At 37.5% G+C, this 5,997-nt stretch overlaps 1 non-coding gene across 1 annotated transcript; it reads right to left on the minus strand.

Annotated features, from left to right (window-relative positions):
• Positions 1–5,365: 5,365 nt before the first annotated feature.
• LOC124889071 lies at positions 5,366–5,472 on the minus strand. Its single transcript, XR_007047688.1, has one exon. It is a non-coding gene; the product is annotated as a small nucleolar RNA R71 (small nucleolar RNA).
• Between the last annotated feature and the right edge of the window lie 525 nt (positions 5,473–5,997).

Below are 5,997 nucleotides of genomic sequence, written 5' to 3' on the forward strand. Positions count from 1 at the left end.
GCGTTAAGCATGTTCATATGAGTCACTTAAGGAAATACAAGCTAAGAGTTTTTGAATCCATCAAGTTTTAGTGTTCGATTTCGTAAAGGTCATATTTGAACGAGTATAACTCAATGTTAATGTGGTATTTCTGCATATTTCTACTCACCAAATTATAGAGAATCGAATTAGCTTTCCAACGATACCAATTTCATCAAAATCCGACACCCGAGCTAGGAGTTATGGCTTTGCGAAGTAGAGTGCGTCGCCTAACCAATCGTACATGGCCACTGGAAAGCATATGCGATAGCATATGCGGCGCCTATGTAAATATAGGCGATAGCATATATGGCGCCTATGTAGATCTAGGCGATATCATATGCGGCGCATATGTAAATTTTGGCGATATCATATGCGTCGCCTATGTAAATATATGCGATATCATATACGACGCATATCTTATGGTTTCAAGTGACTTAAACACTCTGTTTTGAGTTATTTTGAGGGTAATTAAGTCTTTTAACACTCCTTACACGTCCCTAAACTTAACCCTATGAAATATATAACTCCTAATTACATTACAACCCTACTAACATCTTAAGTTCATCATCCAAGAGCACTAAAAGAGAAAAACAACTAGGGTTGCATAATTAAGCTTGAAGATCCAATTTCAAGGAAATTCCTCCGTCAATCATCAAGAATCTTTCTTCTAAGGTATGCGTGAGTTGATTCATGGACTCCTTTCGTCCATGAAACTCAAGAACCATCTTCTAAATTATGTATTATGATGTTTATGTTGTTGGTGGTTGATGTTCTTATGGTTGGAGTTTGATGATGCCTAAGATGGGATCTTTGTATGTTTTGTGTGAGGATATGGTGGTATTTAATGTATAAATATGTGAAATTGGTGGTTGAATATTTGTAATCTTGATGAATCCACCTATGCCTAAGATGTGCATGTAAGGTGTTTGTGAAAATACCTAAGGGAATAGAAATCATGCTTTTATGACATAATAAGTCCTAAATGACTATTCCATATTCTAAGTTTATGTTCAATGTGATCCCCATGCTATTGTCTTGAATTGAAGATGTTGTATGAGATGCTCATGATATTGTTATGATATGGAATGACCATGTTATTGAAGCCATGCAAGTATATACATATTGTGTGCATTCCCAATCATGTGATAGTTTGTTGAGAATCATTCTTATTATGAAATCCTTACTTATGATATTGTGAATTATGGACTCTACTCTTATGATCAAGTCAGTCATGTGTGTCAGTTTCCTTCCATCGAGTCCTGGGGGTACTTGTACCCGAAAACTATAGTTGTGTGCCTAGAGCTAGTGTCATGTTTCAAGACATCCTCAGTCAAGCTATGCTCCATAGATTTCAGTTAGTCACGTGACTCAGAAAAACTCAGAAATCTCAGTAGTTCAGTAGTCCCAGTAGTTTCAGTTCTCTCAGTCAGACCTCAGATTTCAAGTAGCTTTTTCGTCAGTCAACGGAACTCAGTGAATTTATCTTAGTTCAGCTAAGAAAATATTATTAGCTCAGTTAATCAGTTTATAAATCAGTTCAGTTCAGTTAGTTAGTTCAGCGCAGTTAATCTTCTTAGAGTCTTTCAGTTGGGAGTAGGGATTAGCACCAAGCGAGTGCAGGGATAACGGTTTTTCCAGTTATAAAGGAAGAGCTGTTAGTAGCAATCCCTGTACTCCAGAACTGTGTAGCCAGCACAGGATAGGAGTCACCCGTTAGATTAAGGCTATACTTGACTATTATATTGCCTTAGGCTTGATTTTCTATTCAGGGTCACCTGTCAGAGAAGCTTGACCATAGTAGAGGTCTCTACCCGTGGCACGGCATTGACACCCTTCCAATCAGGGCAAAGATTGGACCCCACCAGTACAGTATCAGGGCATGTTGGTTAGGTTATTACCTCCCACAATCACAGTTACAGTTACAGTTTCAGTATCAGTCTTCAGAGTAGAAATCAGGAATCAGGACTGTCAGATACAGTCATTAATCTTAGTAAGAAACTCAGATAGTTCCATTGATTCCTAGATCATCCCGTTAGATAGGCTTAGTCCCATATTCAGATGCTTATTATTAGATCTAGAGGTCACCCGGCAGACAAGCTAGATCTCAATCTCAGATTCAGTCGAGTATTCTTATTATCAGTTTCAGGGATCACTTATTAGCTAGGACTGATCTCAGATTTAGATGTTCAGATACAGTTTGAAACTCAGATAGTTTTCCCCAGAATTAGGACTGTTAGATACAGTCATCCATGTTATCAGTCATTCAGTATCTCAGTATCACGAAACTCATGTTGTCAGAGTTCAAACTTAAGTAGTCAGTATCTCTACGAGTTTAGTAGCAGTTACATATGTATGTATGTATGTACGTTCATATTAGTCAACATGTTCATGCATATAAACCCCATGCATTTATCCTACCCCCACATATACTCAGTACTTTAGTTGTACTGACGCATTTGCGCTATGGTGCTTTCTTTTTATGTTTCACCATAGGTTCTGAGGTGCAGATTCTAGATCAGTAGTAGCAGTTCAGTAAGCAGTGAGTCCTCATCTTTCGAGGACATAATCGTTACATTTATTATTCTAGTATTTCAGTTTATTTTCAGTTTAGGGAGTTAGTTAGAGACATGTTCCTTCAACTCCTTATTCAGACAGTTTAGAGGCTTTCAAACGATTATAGAGTTTTCAGATTTAGACTTTAGTATTTTTAGTTTTGTTTTGGTAATGTGATACTACCTTATTTAAGATATTTTATTATTCAAGATTGAATCTTACGCCCTCTTTGTTCTTGTTTTCGCATTTTATATGTATATTATGCAGTTACAGGTACAGATAGCAGTTATGGGTTAGCTTGTGGTCCTTTGGGGTCATGAACAATGTATAGCATTTTGGTTCAGAAAATTGGGGCGTTACAAGCTGCCCCACTAACTAAGTTGACCCAGAAGAAGGTGAAGTTCTTGTGGTCGGATGCTTGTGAGGGTAGTTATGAAAAGTTGAAAGATTAGTTGACTTCAACTCTTGTTTTGTCCCTACCGAAGGGTAATGATGGATTTGTGGTTTATTGCGATGCATCCCATGTGGGACTTGGTGGTGTGTTGATGCAACTGATCTTCGGTATATTTATATATTCAATCACAAATGTTCATCCAGATTTGGACTTGTTCTGAGAGCTATAATGTGCTATTCTGAGTATAATTGAGCTTTAAGTGTGTTCTTTATCTAATGGACATGATTAGTATTTGCAGGACTAAATTGTGATGAATTAGATGCGATTGGACACATTAATGATATGCAAGGGTAAAGGTAGCAAACAAAGGCATTTGAACATATCTCAAAAAGATAAGATGGAAGTTAGAACTTTCGATTTGTGCAGTCACCACATCGCGGAGAGGGACCAAATAGCGTTTATAAAAAATCAGTGAGGTACCGCGATACTACCGCATTGCGGTGAAGAGTCATTTCCTAATTGTCAAGATTCTAGAATAAGGATGCGATATTACCGCATTGCGGTTAAATTCTAGTTGCCAATTTTTTGAAGTCTACAGCTCAGTGCATTGCGGTGAAGGATGAAATCGCATTTGTTAGCTCACTGCGATATCACCGCATCGCGGTGATGAGCTAAATTGTAATTGTCATGAAATAGTAACCTTTCGTAATTTTCCAGATCCGTGAGGAGTATGGCATTTGATAGCATACCACATCGCGCCAAATGACCAAATCAAGTTTTTCAGCCCAGCTATTAAAGGAAAAATTCAAGACAATTTGGGGACACTTTGGAAAGCATAGCAACGGCAGAAAAACACAAAATTCTCTCTCTTAGGGTTCTTAGAATTTCTTTTGAAGTTCTTTACTTCAAGATTAATTCTTGGTATGGCTAATTACTTATTTTTTATGTTGAATTCAAACATGAGTGGCTAAAACACCCTTGTTCTGGGGTTGGGGCCAAGATAAGATTACTCTTTGATATTCTTTATCGTAGTTTCTTTTTGGATTATTATCCGGGTTGTTCTTAATTTCTTAAGCTTACTATTTTGATGAGTGGCCACCATTAGAATAAATCTATATTTTTATATGAATTCGGGAGGAGAATCGTAGGATTGAACGAAGAAATTAAGGACCAAGGTTCTTATACTTTCATAAAATAAGGGGTTGGAATTAGCATCTAGGATAAGGATATACCTAGAAGCCTTGCTTGGTTCAATTACAAGAATATACCTTTATAAATCTAGATGAATTATTGTATTTCTGCGGGAGCGGTGGTTGTAATATTCAGTAGATAAAAAATTTAAGGTTGGGAGACCAAGATCAGACTATAAACCTTGTGAATCAACAACCCGATAACCAACTAGAATGCGATAAGAAGATAGAATTGTATGATTGTTAGATGTGCCTCAACCCTGAAATTCTCATCATTATTGTTTACAATTGTTGCTTGCTTTGCTTTTGTCACAAATTGCTATTTATGATTTAGTTACAATTTTTTATCCACTATCTCATAAACATCTTGGTACTTTACAAAACTTGATACTTCTTTGTCTAAAACTAAAAGTTGGCTAAATTAATAGTTGCTTAGTCCTCATGGGAATGATATCTGACTGTCTAAGTCACTATATTACTTGTACGATCATGTGCACTTGCGTGTGCGTTTGAGCCGCAATAAGTTTTTGGCGCCGTTGTCGAGGACTAGTATAATAAGTAAATTGCTAAATTTTTGGCTTTTGATAATAACTTTAAATGTTAACGACTTGATCTTAGCGGCTGAATTTTTGCAGGTTTAGCTGACTACAGGACTGGCGAGAGATAAAAACTTGGTAGAGCCTTTTGCAGAACCAGAACTGATATTTCAACAAAGGCGAAGAGCTCAATATCCCATTCAATAGGTTCAAATGGCTAAAAGAGTTGATCCAAATAATCCTGTCGATCCAAATGCCGGAAATGTCTCAGCTTCAGTTATCCCAGCTGTTCCTACTCAACCAGCTGCTAGACCTGTTCATGAGGTGGAAATCTTACTCACAAACCATGCTACAAACAATATTTGCAAGCCCGAGCTAGGTGGTCGATTTGAATTAAAGCAGAATATAGTGCAATTGCTGAATTCAACGGGCCAATTTTCTGGCCTTTCACATGAAGACCCGTAACAGCATATACAAACCTTCCTGGAAATAAGGATGCGTACATTCCTGCAGGGGTGAATACTGATTATGTTCGACTGACACTCTTCCCTTTTTCTTTAATTAGGGAAAAGAAGAGGTGGTTACATGCTGAACCACCACTCTCCATCACTTTTTGGAAAGATCTAGCTCAGAAATTCCTTATTCGATTCTTTCTATTAGGGAAGACTGCACATTTGAGAAGTGAGATTCTGAGTTTCAGACAGAAGGAAGGAGAGAATCTTTACCACACTTGTGAGAGATTTAAAAGTATGCTCAGAAATTTCCCTCACCATCATTAGTCTAACGATGTTCTTGTTCATACTTTCATTGAGGGTTTAGATCCAAACACCAAGATTTTCTTGGATTCAGCAGCAGGTGAAAGACTTATGACAAATTGTACATACTGTTGAATCGAATTTCACAAGGGAATCCTGAATGGCATGCTGATTCGATGAGTGATCCTAAGAAAGTTTCTGGTGTGTAAGAGGTAGATCAGTTCACAATGTTATCAGTCCAACTTGTAGCTATTTAAAATCAGATGCTTACTTAGTTGAACAACATAAAGTTAGGGGTTTCGCAAGTAGCAGCTATAGCCAATACAGTCCAACAGGTGAATTCTTGGTGTGAGGTTTGTGGAAGTAGTGAACACGTGATAGATGGAAACTGTCGGTGGCCTGGGATTTGATTGGTTAGTTTCTACATTTGAATGGGATGAAGATATGATTAACTATGTTAGAGGAAAGATGCCATTTCCACACATCAAGAGCTAGACCAAGGCAAAGAGAATTCTTGCAGTCATGAATGTGGAAGTCAAATATTTTCT

This window comes from Capsicum annuum, chromosome 11 (genome assembly GCF_002878395.1).
Source record: "Capsicum annuum cultivar UCD-10X-F1 chromosome 11, UCD10Xv1.1, whole genome shotgun sequence".
Lineage (NCBI taxonomy): Eukaryota > Viridiplantae > Streptophyta > Magnoliopsida > Solanales > Solanaceae > Capsicum > Capsicum annuum.